The following is an 18988-nucleotide window of genomic DNA, read 5'->3' as shown; positions in this document are numbered from 1 at the left end:
CCTCAGACTTAGTCAAGCAAGTCTATAAATAAAACAGTTAAAAAAAACCCACAACACCCTAACTTCAAAAACTGCAATCATTTGCAAAAATGTCCATGTCAAGAGGAACTTAAGGCACCCAAAACTGTTGAAGATTCTTCTAATGGAGGCCTATAGAATGCAATATATTGCAAATGCCAGGTTATGCTGTAGCAAAGCTAAGAAGTTTTATGCATTAAGGTGACGTGCTTTGAAGAAAATCCAGGAAATCTGCATGACAATACCTGATCTGCAGAATTACAAGTGGAATGCTTCGTGTTCCCCCAGCCTCCCTTCAAAACATTAATACGTTCAGTGAAATGCAGTTTTATACTATGCTGCTTTGACCTTTGCAGTATTTTATATTTTGAGCAAATGGGCATTCCATCTCTTTCCCAGAGGCTAGTGAGACTGTAAACAGGAAGAAACAAGGAATTGCAGCCAATCTAATTACAGAATATTGAAAAGGTCAAAGAAGTGCACCAAGTCAGTGTAATCTGCAAAATGAAAGTTATGAAGAGCCCTTTGATGGGGGGGGCGGGGGATTAATAGAAATAAAGCATGCAATCAGTATTGACCCAATTGCGCTGGGGGAGAGAAAAGAACCCACAAAACATAGCTATCAGGAACTGGAAAATGCAAAGCAAAGCCAATGTTGCAGGCAAAGATAGGTTTCAAAATGCCGGCAACAAAATCTATCTACAAGAAGTTTTGCACTAATATCCCAGTACACTTAAGTCAGAATTTAATTGCAGTAATACAATTGCACCAGTGTTAATAGCAAACAGGTGTGGCAGAACTACTGGAATGCCATCACTGTATGACCACAATGTATCTGGCCAGAGTTGTTCTCACGGGGCCTTACACGCACTCTGGAAAACAGATACCAGCCATGCACAGGTATTGTACTCGTAAAACTGCCACCTCTAAGAAAGCTGCATATTTAGCAAACTACACAGCAGAGTTATTTTAACAAGGAAGGAGACCAAAACCAGAATAACTGCTGAGGTTCAGACAATCATGACAATACCCATAGAAAATATGCCATCAAATCTGGAGATAAGAAACAGTCCCATAACCCATTTTTCAGTGCAAAGACAGGGTAGCTAAATCACCTAAAAAGCCCCCTCTACTCTATCAATACTAGGTAGGTTCCTCCTGCAGGTGAGCAGACAGCTGGCACAGGGATCTGCCCCACCCTCACGAGACCACCACAGAGAAACCAATAGGGAAGAGCCCTGGGTTTGGAACAAGTGGCAACCCTTGACCTCATCCCATCAGCCTTCTCCTCTGCTAGCATTCACCTCATTAAGAGACCTCCCTTCTGTCATCAACCAGCTCACCACACTTGGAATCACAAGCAAGCACCAAACAAGAAGCAGCAAATCATTTAAACTAAGATTTCTCTTTAGCCTCCTCTAGCGTAGACCAGTCTCCATAACTTTTTATTGTGATATCAAGGCCTCCCCCAACACAGCTTCACACCCAATAGCTTCTTAGCTGCTCCCAAGGTGGCTTCACATTTTTTTCCCCATTTTGCTTATTCTCCCTTTAATGTTTTTGCACATCAACTGTCCTTGCGCTTGATACAGCCTGTTGCTTCCTATAGCATCAGCCTTTGGGACAGCAATGTTTTCCTCTTATAAAAACTTTCTGTGTTCCTTGAGTAAGGCAAGCAATCATGTCTATATTTTTAATTACTATCAGGTAAATCCTAAGAATGTATATCTACTGCTGATATTCTGAATTAAAGTAGCAGCTCTCGTGATGTTTGGAAAATCATAAATAAGAACAAAAGTGATCTAAAGAGAGGTAGTAGCTAGAGAGGCAGTGGAAAGTAATACAAAAGTTCCAACAAGAGGCCAAAACTGAATCTACTATCACACAAAATCAAATGTACTTGTAATTATTGGGCCTTCACTAGGGGAATTTCTTTCTTCCATCTGAATTTAAACTCTCAGAGCTTTCCTTAGTCCATCTTAACAGTGACTTGAAGTCACTGTTAACTTTATGGTAACTTGACCTTCTGTTTTTTGGAAATCTTAAGTTGGTTGAAAACTGTTTTTAATGCAAGTCAGTAAAAATGTGGGGCAACAGGATGTTACAATTCCTGAAGGGTTTCCTTAGACCTTACATTACTTCTCAAGTAAGAATTTGAGATGCTGCTTTACAGTTTAACAGCCTCTCTTGGACGACTTCCTTTTGCCTATGAAACATGTCTGTTGGAGCTCAGTGACTCCTCAAAGTAATGTAAATGACTTTCATTTCCACACTGAGCCGTCTGCATTTGTTGCATGTTTAATCAGAGCTATTCCACCCATTCACAAAGGGCTCCAGTGTATAATTTATGAAGAACTATGAACAATAGTCTCAAGAAATTTGCATTTATATCTTGGGACCAAGGCAATGGCTGCTGCTTTTTAAGGTTTTTCTTTTTTATCATATTTTATTATTTAAGTTATTCCTGTTACAATCAGCGCTGTTTTGCTGTTACTTGCAACAGAAGGAATTCTTTAGTAAATGTTGTGTAAGATCAGGATCGATCCATGCCACATATGCTGAAAATTTCAGTGAAAACACATGGATTGCAAGTTATCACTGACTGCATCCCTAACCTCTGCTATTTGTCAATTCTCAAAATATTTCTTATTCAGATCCCAGAAGTGACAATGAAAAGACTCATCCATCTTTATTACTTCAAAGAGAATATATTACCATCTAAAGTGTCACTTAATTTTCAACATAAACTACGTATTTTCTGGTGAACAATTTACATGGAAACCATATCCACAGCACACAGAAAAGATGATTAATGTCCAATCAAATATAACTGAATTTCATCCTAACAAATATTTTGTTATCACCAGTCACTATGATTTATTGTGATCCATAAAGCTCATGCTCTCTCCCTCTTAGAAAAAAAAAAAAAAGAAAGAAAGAAAAGGGAGGGGGGAGGGGAAAGACTATCTTTATAAAATGAATTTGTGTTCCCCACAGGAAAATTCCATTTTTGACCATTTTCAAAATAGATGAAAATAGCATTATGAAATGTCACAAATCATGCCTTCCTAATAGAAATTGTGGTCTGTTGTGGGCTCTGATATGGCCCATGTGAAATGGTGTACAATTATGGTTCCCATTTATCTCTACTTTGTTGTTCAGCTCGGTTGCAAAGGAAAATTCCCCTGCAATTATAGATCCTGGACCAGACCCTCAGGAGGTGCAAGGCAGCATAGCTCCATTAGCCAGCTCTTTCTCTCCCACAGCATTTCCCTGGGCAACAGTATTATGAGTGAGTTCCCACATGACAGCCGCTGCCCGAGGACACACGAGAACCCTACAGTGTCGGGCTCAGGTCACTCAGTCTCTCCCATTCACAACAGCACGTCAGCACCTTAACAGGGGAACCCATGGGGTCAGGGATCCCAGAAAAAAATAACAACAATAATAACATTCCCTGCCACGCAAATGTTGTATTATACACCTTAAAATCCTATGACTCGCCCCTCTTCCCTCCATTTCCCAGGCAATGTTTAAGAATGGTCCCTGCCTCGAGCTAACGCACAAGAAACAGTTTGAGTGCAGCTCCCTGTTTTGGTGGGTGTGAGAGTTTAGTAATATGGACACAGGCCACTACATAACAGACGGCTGCAGGGCCGGGAATGGTCCTGTGCACGTTCAAACACACATATAGGTTCTCTACCCTGACAGTAAATCAGTGTCATTTTTTCCACTTGCAAGAAAAGCAGGTAGAATTTTTTTTTCTACTTTATTGAAATGGTTTGAGACCCTTAAGTAAAAATTGCCGTACAACTGTAGAGTACTATTAATAAAGAAAACTGTAACATTGTTTCGGTACATCACCAACAAATTTTGATTTCTATAGTGACAGCTGACTATTGAATTATTGATTCAGATTCACCAGCTGATAAACTAGCAGAAATCTCCTACAAACTCAATGAGTGCATGCACCACTAGTTCTTCTCAAAGAAAATGAAGTCTAATTTTACTCTCAGATTTATTTAAAAATGCAGCAAAAATAAAAGAGCTATAACAGCTACTAAATGGTGTTTCAAAATTAAGCACAAAGGAAAGCACAAATTTCAGTAGTCAGTCCGTCTTGGCACAATAAAAGTATTTTTTTTTTCTTTATAGAAAAATAAATAAAAATTACTTGCAAAGGTCATATTTTTAAATAAGAATTCTACTATACAGTGTCTATGAATTGTTCAAGATAATGCAGCACATGCAATATTATAAGAAAATGCAACCATCCTGAAAACTTTATTTCTTGGCCTTAAAAATGCACTCTGCAAGCATATTAATTTTATAAACAAAACTTTCCATAAATAAAAGTCCTTTACCTGGCAAGAAGGGCAGAAGGAGAACAAGGGCCAAGACAATATAAAAGAATAATTATGGTTAAGAACAGACTAAACAGTTTCCATATGGCAACTGATACCAAAAGCTACTCCCACTAAAAGGGAAGCCAGCAATACCAAGTACACCATATTTCTTTACTGCAGCATTTTTTAAAGGAAATGCAAAATCCTTAAAGCAGGCTGTGACACATGTTCACCTACTGAACAGCTGTGGTGGCTCAAAGCACTGCCAGCTTCCCTCTGCCAGCTGCCCGCCAGCGCTTCCCAGCCTGCAGCACGCTCCAGGAGGGACACACCAATGCACCCTACCCACCAAGGGCAAAGCCAGTGCTCAGCTGCCACCCCCCAGGTGATGAGTTTAAGCCAACACACTCCAGTTTCCCCAGGAGCAGGCACTTGCTTTTTTTTCTTCACCCCATCCAAGGTAGCTTGGGTACTTCTGGCAAAGAAGCGACAGAAAGTTGGGGAAGCCCATGTTCGACTAACACATTAAGACGTCACAGCAAAATTGATAAGGGTGTGTCTAAACTTTCACTTTTTAGCTGTGCCATCTTAACTATGGAATCTCCAGCTTCCTCTCCAACAACTGGTTTAACCTACAAAGTCCAATTGCTGCTGCTTTTATCAGAATAGCTCAAAACACTGATGATCTGGAGGCACAGGTTTGCAGTGAAAGGAAAAGAGGCAACTCTACTACTTTTGGAAGCTTTTAGATTTTTCTGCACGCATCCTGAAATCTGGAATTAATGCTCCAGCTTACTTGACAGTAAGAGTGGATTTAAAATAAACATTTACTTAGTTACATGATTCCCAGGAAAAGATCTCCTGCAGTGAGTATCTCTAGGAATTAAGACCAAAAAAATAAAAGCTGTGGTCAGGATAACTGGGGCCAAACTAAAAAGCCTTTCCTCCCAGCTACTCGGGGGCTGTTCAGGGAAGCCCGTCCTTTTGGTATCAGCAGAAGGAAGCATGAGTGCCAGCTCAGTTCTGCATGAGGCCATTGGTATTCAAGTTAATGGAGATGTATACCGTGGTAGAACACTTTCACTTTCTCAGGTTATTACAATTCCCTCCTTTTTTAATCAAGATTTTATCATAATATAATTTTTAAATACAAAAATAGGTAGGTGTGATCACAGACCATTCCCATAGCCTGCAAACCAATCACCACCTTCCCTTTGCCCTTCCCAGCACAGCAGCTGACCCAGCCAGGCACTTCACCACCTTCTGCTGGCAGAGCTCCACAAAAGTCAGTGGAGCGATGATGAGTTAAGTCAGCTGAGAATCTGGTCACATTTTTTTACTGAAATTCGTAAGGGAAAAAGAAAAAAAGGTCTTTAAAGAAGAAAATAAGACAAAGAAACACAGCGGAATGCCCCCATTCATCAATGTATTTAAATACAGGCAGAAAGCTTATTTCAACTTGGGGCACAGGAAGAAAAAGGAGCCTGACTTACTAGCAAAGCCCAGGATGGTGAGTAGAGGAAGCTGCTGTGCTGATACCGTACAGCTGCAGGTCTGCTGCAGCCTTGCTGTCAGCATTGCAGCTCCACAGGCAAAAACTGCACCACTTTCCTTTCGCTGAGATTTTTAAGCTGTGGTGCAAAACAGGCACTTATCAAATCATTCATTAACTCAGAATTTGCCTCCAAAAGAAGGTATCTCAAAAGGCAAGGCTAAGGCTAATGGCCCTGAAGGCACAGACGACAGCAACAATGAGCAATGCTACAAAAGATGCTGTGGTGCAAAAGGGTCTTTTCAAACATGCTGGGAGTATGTTACCTGCTGCCTGACTTTATTTTCACTTTAACATTGTCATATTCACCTATGACATTGGTAATGCTGTATACTAATTGCCCCCATGTCCTGAATTCTCAGAGTACAGACACCTTGCTAGTGGCTCAAGATAGAAGTGAACTAGCTTGTGGTTGTATGTCCTATCACAAGGGATATTTTTCACTGGTGTGGTGACATTATGTATTTGAAATGGGTTTCACTGAGCGTGTATTGCTAAGCCCTAGTGATATTTCTAACCCCAGGTTTTGCACGTGTTGGCTTGAGTACAAAATCAGCGTGGGATTTTTTGTTTTGTTATGGTCAGAGATGGGGGGAGGCAGTCAGCCCTGCTTTCCCATGCTCTGGTAAAGGTAAAGTAGACAAGGGGGGAGATGTTAGAAGTAGATTCACTTTTTCCCCCCACTTTGTCTCTACTGAACAGATGATAAGAAAAGCCCAGAGATGCATGCAACCATGACCATAGGTCTTCAATCAAAGAGCCTATTTCTAATGAACTTAAAACCCTACCACCACTGCAGTTTCTGTTTTCTGGCCTAGGCTTTTCAGACAGCAGAGGTCCCACGGATGTTATCTGAGTTATTTTTATTTGCACAGAACAAATCTTAAATTCTAAATGCCTTACACAACCTAGGCTTAAAGTGATTCACCTTCGCTATAGTTTTCCTGGCGTTCTTTGCTTTCAAAAGCAGTTATTTTGCTGACATGATGTTAAATTTTCTCTTACTTGAAGAGATAATCTTGTCTACTGTAGTGCCTAATTCCACCAATAAAAGTACAAAATTACTGAGGTGAGAAGATCTGTAAAGCCAGTTATTTTGTGATTTCTATTTAATTTAATCCTATGAAAGCAGGTTAGGTCAGAGTACCTCAAATGCTTAGTTAATGATCCATGTATGAGCAGTACCATCCCCAAGAACATTTCTGGACAAATTGTACTACAGAGTAAGAAACAAGTAATTTCTATTACAGAATGGTGGTTTGAATTCCAGACTGGCCAGTTCTGATAAAATACAGAGGCATATTAAAAATCTTCTTTTGATAACAAAAAAAAGTAGTGATTCTGTTCTTCAGAAAGTACTGCTCTCTCAAAAGAAAGTATTACGTTATTGTGGAAGTGCCAAATTAAGAAGCCAGTTAAGGTGCAATCAATGACTTGGCCAACATGCCACAGCATTCCTATTTGTAAAACAGTTTTCCCTAGTTCCTTTTCATTGTTCATGCTTCTCTTGCCTTTTTAATTTTTACTGAGTCTGCACTGCAGCTACACCAGAAAAGCTCTGGATCTGTGCTGCACCTCCAAGCACTATTCTATCACATATAAGACCATTCTGAAACAGCTCTCCTGTAATTAAAGCATCTCTCTGAAGCACCTGTAAACCTTACAACCAGGCAGGCATTTTAATTTGCTGATGCTACAGTTGTGTTTACAGGTATTATCTACATTCTACTTCACTTAAGGTCACAAGACTGATACAAGCTTCCAATGGAAAAGATCGGTCTTATTCCACATAACATAATACTACAGTTGATATACAGATCTTAAAAGATCTTTTTATACACTAGGAAAATACATTCTGGTACAGTAAGCAACGCTGAAGTACCACGCAACTAACATCGGCTCACAAAGGTCAGTGATAAGAAAGATATAATAAAGTGATATAAGAGGTAAATCACTGTATCTCTGGAGATTTTCTACTGAACAGAATTACAGTCACACTACTAGTGATAACCGCATACTAAAAAGAATTTTTTCCATATTTAAAGTTGATTGAAAGATACCTTTTTTTTTTAGTACACTACATTGTCATGTAATCCCGACCATTTCTAAGCCACTCTAAAGGAACTGAGACCTGCAAGTAAATTGGTTATATTTCTGCTAAGACTACATTAAATAAGGCCAAACTTCTTTGTGACTGGCAATGTATCTTTCATGAGGCTCTATTCTGCTGAAATACACTGCTTTCTAGGCAACGTGCCGAGGAAGGTCAGAGCCCGTAAGAGGGTCTACTCCAGAAGAATGTAACCCCAATCATTTACCCAGCAGCCCTGCCACCACACATATTGGAGTCACCTGATAAGTGAAGAGCTCATACAAATAATCTTTGCTTTTCTACTGAACAACATGCATTTCCAGTTTCTCCTTCAGTATCCACAGCTGTGCAGCGAATGCAGGGCACTTCATTTATCAGAAGACGACAGTGCTGACAGAGGCAGTACAATCAGGCAGCCTCTTCCATCTGTTAAATATATGCCTCTCTGTTCCCCCTTAACTTTCTTCTTCCTTCTGCAGGGAGGAGGAGCACAAGTAGTTTTATGCTAAATATTTTGGCCATGTACACAATTTTTGCCTTATTCTTCTCTAACTGACAAGTCAAATTTCCCATGTCAGACCAGCACAGTAATTTATGCCGCTCATTGTTTGCTCACAAAAGTATCTACTGAGAATATAATACGGTATTGTCAGATCAGAATGACAGTTGATGATAATGCGAGTTCCTCTGTATTCTGGTTGCCAATATTATAGTCTAACACTTATTGAGGTTTAATGCTCAAGAGAAAAAGAGAGCGAGGCTTTTCAGACTGCAGCTAGATCCAGTTTAGGAAAAGCATAGCTCAATGACAATATAATAAATAAATTAAAAAATCCCAAAGTTTGGAAGAAATTCTGAAACAAAGATATGTATGATACATCCTGAAAATGTATCTGACAGTCTCATTACCCACAAGCATCTTTCAAACAATCTTTTACGACTTTACTGATCCTGGTTCACATAGAGAAAAACAAATTGGCTCTCAGTGCCATTTCAGAACCCTAATTCAGTCTACAAATGTAGCTCACCAGCTTTGTTGCTGGTGCCACCATAAGGTAATAAAGAATGAGATTTATCATTCAATGTACAGTGGATTTGGATCAGATTATGAGCTCTTCTCAGAATGGTAGGAATTTTTTGCATGGGACTAGAACCTTCGTTAGCTCTTGAATTTACTGCCAGTTGTTTTGTAGGAAAAAAAAGAAAAGGATAGTAAACGAAATCAAACCAAGACAGTCAGCCTCTGCAGTGGCCCAGCCGTCCCACGAGCTCTGCTCAAAGTCTCTCCCTTTCTGTTCTTTGCAGCCTGCACCTACTCCTCTGGCAACCACAACATAACCCAGTTCTCTTACAAACTGAAAACATTTAAAGGGAACAAAGTTGGGAAGAGAGTAACAAGCATATGGCCAGACTACATACAGTTTTAAAAACAAACAAGAAGTGTTAACAGTTTCTCTTCCTATTTTCCTTTCCACTCTCTGGTTTTAGCTTTTCCTTTTGACTATCAATGCCCAAATGATGGATGAAGTCAGATTTTGGAAGGATGAACCTCAGAAAACCAAACCCATAAGAACTTCTTCCTGGGTACTAATTCTGTTCAATCCTTTAATAGCAGACAGAAGTAATGTGTTTGAGAGCGATTACCGACTCCAGATTAAGGGATTTCAGGAATCCTTACAATGAACGCAGAGGAAGATATGTTGGGATCTGGAACAACACTCATAAAACGTGATATTAGGACTTAAGAATAATTAAGATATTAAGAACATTTCATCATGTTATTTTGGTATGTTCTAAAACTGGGGTATTTAGAAGGGGATCCATCTGCTGGTAAGCAAAACAAACTAACAAAATAAATTGTTTCCTTCGCGACATTCACTAGAGTGTTTACTTATTCCATTTTCTTCCATATGATATTTCCATCTTTATCTCCTTATTGACATGACAAAGAGAAGAATTATGAAATGTAAGTCAAAAGTGAAGTTTAAAGCATACAAAATTTTATTTCTTTCTTCTGAGGAATCTACTCAGGCAAGGCAGTCCCTGACACAAAGCTATTAACTCAGGTGAAGAGCATGGTTATAATGGAAATTTTCTAGTCGTTTTGCACAGTAGGGGGAAAAAAGCTTACTCCTAGGAAAATTCTTCAGAGGCTGTCCCGCTTTACTGCAATTTTATGCTTGCGTTTCTCACTATCAGAAGAGATTCAACACCCATGAGATTAGTTCCCCTTCTCCATTAGCCCATCTTTAAAGATTTGGACAATAAATAGGCAATAAACTCAGCATACTATAAACAAGCCTCTCCGTCTCCTTGGTTCATTTTGGCCTTCTCCATTTCAGCTTCTGACAATGCAGTTCCTTTCTGGCAGCAGGCCTCTCTGCTGGGAAAGCGGCGGCACCGAAAGCTAGTAACAACATCTGCGCTGCTGCTAAAGTGGATCGTGTGGTTTCCCAGTGCTCCTTCAGTATATTGCATGCCACAGGTATGACCACAAAGGGAAAACATCGAGACTCAGTTTAGTGGAGGGTATTATAAAAAGGCTGACATTTATAAGCAGCTATAAATCAGGAGATACTTTCTGAATACAAATTCATAGACTCTCTCTGATTGCCAGAATGTGGTTAATTTTTCTCATGTAGTAAAAAAAATAATAAGCATAGAAGACAAATCTTAGCTCTAACCCAGAACAATCATTTATGTTCATCAGCACATTTTAACCACCAGGAATACAGAGACCACAGTCATCCCTCCCTCAAGTTAGAGCCATCAGAGCAGTACAATGCTTATGGGCATCCATGTAAGTTGAGTGTTCATCTTTAAATAAAGAAGTACAGACTAATAAATCTTATAATGTGCAATACTCTTAAATGTGCACAATTTGCTTTTTGAAAATGAAATCATCCTAATTACATGTACGGTTTCACAGGTTACCCCAGAAGTCTGGTAATAGCCAGCCTAGCACAGGCTTCATGCAGTGATTTAGTGCTTTCCAATTGCCTCGGTAACAGTCACAGACCATCACCAGGATACGATGCTCCCAGTTACGTTTGTTCAGATGTCTCAACTCACGTTTTCTTCCTAATCAAGTGACAGGACTTCTTGGACATGGCACACAATTACTTATAACTGACAAAGCCAGTGAGTCTATCAGCATCGTATGGCTTCAGCACTCTCTGTAATCCAACCACCTGCTTGGAAACATACTTGGTATTTACTACAGAGCCACTGCAACTTCTTCTATGTCATCAGGGGAACTAACCAAATTAAAGCAAGTACTGCAAGCTTATCTTTCAATTTAACTATAGATACACTCTAAGCATCTGATTTAGGCACAGATTAGAACAGGTGGTCTACATGGAAGATGCAAATCATAATTTATAACAGAGTGAGTTCATTATTTATACTTGCAAAATCAGGTTTAGCTGGTACCAATCAACCTGTCATAAATACAAATATAATACGAACATAAAAAGAGAACAGAACGTGCTATAGCAAGACAAATTTTCATGGGAGGTCAGGGGAGAGCTTTTAGAATGAAGATATATGTGCACCTCTGCTTAAAACTTCATGAAATCTACATGCAAATAAATGGTCCTTTAAGCATGTATTCCTGGTAAGATTGAAGAAAGAGATGCGCCATTTCCCAAGCATATTTCCCAGAGCAACGCTGGATGTGTTTCTGCTCTGGAAATGACTGTACTAATAACCTAATAACATTCTCTAATATTACTATGAGCATGACTAACATCAGGGTTTTATAAATTCCAAAGCACACACGTTACAAAATAGCTGCCTGAAGAAACTCAAGCCAGGAATGACTGGTGGTTAATGGAAAACTGATGTGTCTCAGTGAACCTTTAGCGAGAATCTAAATATGAGGAAACCAACAATATGTTGCAAAGAACCTATAATCAATACTCTTTTTTAGCACAAATATTACTTTGCCTTACTACATGATATTATTAGCTTCCAACTGCACATAATTTTTATGCCCTAGGCATTCAGCTTTAAGCAGTTCTTTCTGTGAATGGCTCAGCTTGACCAATTATAAAATAGGGGAAATTTGTATATGCAGGCCTGATTTAGCATGCAATTAATTTCTTTTTCACTAATAGTTCTTAATTTTCCTCTTAACATACATATACAGCAAGGTCTGGGGGGAAAAAAAGCAGATTTCAGAAACTGCCTTTTTTTTTTGTTTGTTAAAGAGTTACAAACCTGCGGGACAAAGCTAGTGATATCCTCATCCATGAACCCCTTCTCATCCACAGTCCTGCCAAGTTTAATGAGAGCTTTTATGTACACAAATATTGGCAGGAGATAAAGCTGCAAATAGTTTTCTTCACTACTGGATGTATGCACACTCTCCCACTTCTCATCACTGCCACGCCATTTATGTCTCAGTCCATATTTTATGCGCCTTTGTGGCATGTCCAGTGACAGTCACCCGGCTGCATTCAGTTACTGTCGGTGGCTGCAAGGACACCTTCCCACAGGCTTTCCAGAAGCACAGGGGGAAGAGGAGGACAGGACTGATAACCTCCCATCTCTCAGCACCAGCCAGGCAAAAACTACGCTGGGCTGAGCATCCTGACCATCACGGCCCATTGCACTCATACATCATTTACCAGCATATAAACTGTTTTCGGTTAATAGCAGTTCTGGCATTTTTCATCTACTGCCTTACTGTCTGAAAAGCCCCACATGATAAAAATTTCCCCAAGTAGTTTTTCAGAAAATGGAAGTATTTATTGCCAACATGAATAAAAACGGCCAAATGCATAGAGTTTTTTTTGTTAAATAGCTTTGATTGATAAAGCTTGACATGTCTTAGCATGTTCATTTACTTCAGTTTACGGTAATCACCTGATTCTTTTCTGTCATACCCAGAAAGCTATTTTAAAGCATAAGATTTCTAGTGTGCTCTGAACCTCACACAAAATTGATTTCAGCACATACAGTACTACTGGTGTCTGATGCTGATGAATTACCCTGCTAGTGAAACACAATTTCTACTAAATCAACAAATAGTTTGCTATAAAGGCCATAAGATTCACTCAGTTCCTACAACAAAAGCTCCCATTTCCTCTTCATTAATCCTTGTAAGTGAGATTCAATAGATAGGAGAAAACTCCTGCTAGCTAGCCTTATAGTGCGCTTAACCATTTTGAAGTAAAGATAAAAAACCAACAACCAAACCAACAGAAGTTAATTTAAGCTGAGAGACCCAGAGGAGTCTGAGGCCACTATTCAAAACTCTTGTCTCTTATGATTATAGAAAATTATGCATTCACCTACTAATCTCCCAACACAGATAACTGAAAAGTAATCTTTCAAGCGGTGAGAACACTGCAGATAGAGTTCCCAAAAATCTGCTCCAGAACAAAAAACAAGTACCCAATTTGAGGATTAAAAACCACTTTCAACTGAATTTTTAATCATTTTTATATTCTATACATTTTTTTTATATTTTAAAACCTACAATAGTCCAGTTTTTAAACATTATTATTCTGCTTTCACTACCAAAAAAAAAAAAAAGGTGCAACGCCTGAAGTTGAGAGTTAATAGAAAAGAAATATAAAACCATTCCAATTCAGGATGGGGAAACTCTTTTTGATTCAGCCATTTTGCTTCTGAGTGAAATGCAGCAGGGAAAACCACTCCTGTGGCATTTCAGCCAACACGGAGAAGCAATTCTGTATTCTCTCACCGTCGCTGCTAAGAAAATATTCCTTCCTGTGAAACAACACGTGAAACAGTATTGCAAATCTTAATTTATGGCGGTAATATGAAGCATAGAGAGATACTGCACAGGACTTCTCAAAATCAAGCTGCAGACAGTCACAGTTCAGGATATTCTGCCAACTTACTCCTCCATCAATCAGCTTAAATTCTTTATCCAGTGTCATATTATACAGGCCCAAATTTGGTGTAGTAGCAGGATGCCTAACCAGCATATTCTGTCTGAGTTTTATTCAGCTTCTCTCCACCTCCACACTCATCCCCCCGCCACCAGCACGCAGGAATTACTTGCCCAAAATGGAACAAGTCAGGTGTAGCGTGAGGGTGAGCACAACATGCGCGGGTGCATCACACCAGGCTGGGCAAATCCCCCGGGGCTTCAGCCTCCATACCTCACTGCACACAGGAGCTGGAAATCCCATTTCCATAGACTGGAGCACAGCTAATTTATCCTAAAATCCCAACCCTCGCTGCATTTGTAGAGAATGTACTTACCGAGACCACAAGCCAAAATTCAGCCACTGTTTTTTACCCAACTTAGACAATACCATCTCACGATCAAAAGAATCTCAGATTCCTATTAAGAGTATTCTCACATTTGCTGTATTTTCATTCATTACAGATGGCTTAATTCTCAACAGAACATCACTCTGGACAGAGTTTATTTAGGCTATGTCATCCAGAACCTTGCATCCATTTGCTTAGGAGCTTTCTGTTATTTTTAGTGACACACACAGCAGGATCAAGTCATCTGGAAAACTACTTTCTCCTTTCAGTTTTTCATAATCTGCTCAGTGAAACATTTCTTCCTCTAAATCCACAAACTGTCGAATTGGTAAGAATCGGCATTTAAGTCAATATGAATACAGTAGTACAAATAGCATTAGAAACATATTCTGTTATCTGTGAAAAAGCCAGAAGTCCAGATGTACTCAGCATGCTGATTAGTAGAAGCCAGTGAACTTCATGTTCATATTTGTAAATGCTGGATCGATAAAGTAATCTTCCAAATAGTAACAAAGACCCATCTATATCATGCGAAACATCAAGTTCTTTCATAGCAAAAAATAAGGACCCAAACCCAAAGAACGAAAAACCTCCCAACCCTACATTAACTTCCGTGTCTGATCAGTGGCTCTGCCACACAGGAAAAAGCAAAGCACCACTCTGACTGTACAGCATCGACCAGGCTTTCTTGTGCACCAGAACGAAGAAAATTCAGTTCATCTACCACATGCCACAGAGATATCACACTGATTTTCAGAGCCAGTATCACATGTTGCTTCCTATGTCACTCTTGTTTTTTACTATGAAAAATGAGGGTTTTATAAAATAAAGAATGCAGTTCCTCCAGTCCTGTAACTGGACCTGATTCTAGTTTGAGCCACGTTCACGAGCCATTCAAACAGCAAGGCCACAGACAGTTTGCCTCCACAAAAGGCCACACCAATCTCCAGCGCTGTTCATTCCCCCTCTCAACTGACAGTTATGCAGGTAAGACCAACAAGCAGACACACACGCTGTAAGCAGTGACACAAAGCAATTCTAGTTTCTTAATTAACAAAGGGCCCTTGAAGCAAGGGCATATAGTCCCACCAAGTCCCTGAATACGCTTAAGCCTCTGGTCCCACAGAGCAGGCCACAGAGCCTCTGAAGAAGAGAGACATGTAAACTCTTCTCCCACACTGTATTAGGCTGAAACCATTTCTTCACAGAAGCTTTCATTGTGACTAACAACAATTTCTATTAGAGTTGCAGAGATTCATTACCACTAAAGAAAAAGAATAGCTACTAAACAAAATAACGCGTATATCGCCTGCTCCAGAGAAATCATAATCTAAATCCTTCAGATTTAAGGTCAATAGTACTTCCCCACCTACCATCCCTGTTTGCTATTGGCCTTCATGTCATTTCTCTTTGATCCGCTCTCTTGCTGCTGTTTCTTCAGCTGCTGTTAAATGCCTGCGGATTTTTTTTTTCTATTAGAGGAGTAATTACTACATCACCATGAAAGCTGCTCCCAAACAAGTATCTTCAAGGGCCACGTTCCATTATGCATTAATAGTCCTTGGCCCCACTCACATTTGAAGACATTCTGCGTCTCATCTCTTACATGAGCGAAATTTCACACTATCCTTAAGAGGAAACAACTTTCCTACCGTTTGATGCAAGTCAGTCTCGGAATCACAGAATCATGGAATTTCAGAGTTGGAAGGGATCTCTAGAGATCATCTAGTCCAACTCCCCTGCTGAAGCAGGATTGCCTAGAGCACATTACTCAGGACTGCACCCAGGCGAGTCTTGAAAGTCTCCACAGAAGGGGACTCCACAACCTCCCTGGGCAGCCTGTTCCAGTGCTCTGTCACCCTCACCGTAAAGTTTTTTCTCATATTTGTTTGGAACTTCCTATGTTCCAGCTTGTGCCCATTACCCCTCGTCCTGTTACTGGGAACCACTGAAAAGAGTCTGGCTCCATACTTCTTAAACCCACCCTTTGGATACTTGTAAACATTACCAAGGTCTCCCCTCAGCCTTCTCTTCTCCAGGATAAAGAGTCCCAGTTCTCTCAGCCTTTCCTCATAAGGGAGATGCTCCAATCCTTCAATCACCTTTGTTGCCTTACGCTGGACTCTCTCCAGTAGTTCCCTGTCTCTCTTGAACTGGGGAGCCCAGAACTGGACACGGTATTCCAGTTGTGGCCTCACCGCTGCAGAGGGGGAGATTGACCTCCCTTAACCTGCTGGCCACGCTCTTCCCTATGCAGCCCAGAATTGCGTTGGCCTTCTTGGCGACAAGGGCACATTGCTTGCTCATGGATAATTTACTGTCTACCAAGACCCCCAGATCCTTTTCTTCAGAACTGCTTTCCAGCAGGTCCACCCCTAACCTATACTGGTGCCTGACATTCTTCCTCCCCAGGTGCAGGACCCTACACTTGTCCTTGTTGAACCTCATTAGATTCTTCTCTGCCCAGCTCTCCAGCCTGTCACACTGGATGGCAGCACGGCCTTCTGGGGTGTCAGCCACCCCACCCCATTTGGTATCATCAGCGAACTTGCTGAGCATACACTCTGTCCCCTCGTCCAGGTTGTTGATGAATATGTTAAACAATACTGGTCCAAGTATCGACCCCTGGGGGACACCACTGGTCACAGGCCTCCAACTCAACCCTGTTCCATTAATCACAACCTTCTGAGTCCTGTCACACAGCCAGCTCTCAATCCACCTCACTGTCCTCTCATCTAGTCCACGCTTCCTCAGTTTCCTAAGGAGGATGTTATGAGAAACAGCGTCAAAAGCCTTGCTGAAGTCAAGGTAGGTGACATCTGCTGCTCTGCCCTCATCCAGCCAACCAGTTATAACATCATAGAAGGCTATCAGATTGGTCAAGCATGATTTACCCCTGGTAAATCCATGTTGACCACTTCCGATAACTTCCTGCTCTTGAACGTGCTTGGATATGATATCCAGAATGAGTCGCTCCATTACCTTCCCAGGGACAGAGGTGAGACTAACCGGTCTGTAGTTCCCTGGGTCCTTCTTCTTACCCTTTTTGAAGACTGGAGTGATATTGGCCTTCCTCCAGTCCTCATGCACCTCTCCTGTTCTCCATGACTTTTCAAAGATGATGGAGAGTGGCCACGCAATAACATCTGCCAGCTCTCTCAGCACTCGTGGGTGCATCCATAAGCCCACTTGCGGGTGCATCCATAAGCCCATGGACTTATGGATGTACAGTTTGGCCAAGTGGTCTCTAACCTGATCTTCCTCTACCAGGGAAAACTCTTCCTCTCTCCAGGCCTTCCCCCTTGCCTCCAGGGCCTGGGATTCATGAGGGACAGCTTTAGCAGTGAAGACTGAAGCAAAGAAGGCATTCAGTAGCTCTGCCTTCTCTGTGTCTTTCACCATCAGGGTGCCCATCTCATTCGTCAGTGGGCCTACATTTTCCCTAGTCTTTCTTTTTCTATTGATATACTTAAAGAACCTCTTCTTGTTATCTTTAACCGTGGTGGCCAAGATGAGTTCTGCTTGAGCTTTGGCCCTTCTAATTTTCACCCTGCATAGCTTCACTACATCTTGGTATTCTTCATAAGTAGCCAACCCCCTTTTCCAAAGATCATAAACTTTCGTTTTTTCTGAGGTCCAGCCAAAGCTCTCTATTTAGCCAGGCTGGTCTACTTCCCTGTCTGCTCGTTTTTTGGGACTTGGGGATGGCCTTCTCCTGGGCTTTTAAGAGTTCCTCCTTGAAGTAAGACCAGCCTTCCTGGGCACCTTTGCCCTTCAGGACTGTCCCCCAAGGGACACTCTCAACCATGCTCCTAAGCAGGCTAAAGTTTGCCCTTTGGAAATCTAAGGTGGCAGTTCTGCTGGCTCCCTGCCTTGCTTCACCAAGAATCAAAAATTCTGTTATTTCACGATCACTCTGCCCAAGATGACCTCCAATCTTTACATCCCCTACAAGACATCTGTTAACAAGCAGCAGGTCCAGTAGGGCACTTTCCCTTGTTGGTTCCCTCACCAGCTGTGTTAGGAAGTTGTCTTCCACACACTCCAGGAACCTCCAGGACTGTTCCCTCTCTGCTGTGTTATAATTCCAGCAGACATCTGAGAAGTCGAAGTCCCCCACAAGAACAAGGGTGAGCAATCGCGATCACCAGCTGCTTATAGAATATTTCATTGGCCTCTACATCCTAGTTGGGGGGGGTCTATAACAAATGCCCACCATGATGTACGGCTTATTGGCCTCCCCCTTGATTCTTATCCATAAACACTCAACAATGTCATCATGCACATTCTTAAGTTCTTGGCATTCAACAAGATACAAGTTAATAGATAGTCTCAACAAGATACTATCATGGCAAAACTAATTTCTCACTCTAAACAGCATGAAGACAGCTGCCATGATTAACAGGATGCCGAAAACTGTCAGGATGGGATTGTGGGGATGAGGTGAAGCCTACTGAGCTCTGTGCTGCTGACAGACATACCCACAGCTACACAGTCCTGCTTACGGTAATAGGAGCCACTCATGCATTAGGCAGGAAAAAAAGGCCAAATGTCCCTCTAAGAGTTGCATCTAAAGACTAGAAATTGAGAGAGAAATGAGTTACTTTTACTAATCAACTTCAAAAGTGTATTTGAATCTGTTAGTTTTAACTTTCCAATCCAAAATGTGTTTATTGCTCTCAGTTAATCATAGGTTAGGGTGGGCTTTCTTCTGAAATATCGATGGAC

This window comes from Chroicocephalus ridibundus, chromosome 9 (genome assembly GCF_963924245.1).
Source record: "Chroicocephalus ridibundus chromosome 9, bChrRid1.1, whole genome shotgun sequence".
Lineage (NCBI taxonomy): Eukaryota > Metazoa > Chordata > Aves > Charadriiformes > Laridae > Chroicocephalus > Chroicocephalus ridibundus.
The sequence above is the reverse complement of the archived record's forward strand: the minus strand, read 5'-3'. Positions refer to the sequence as shown.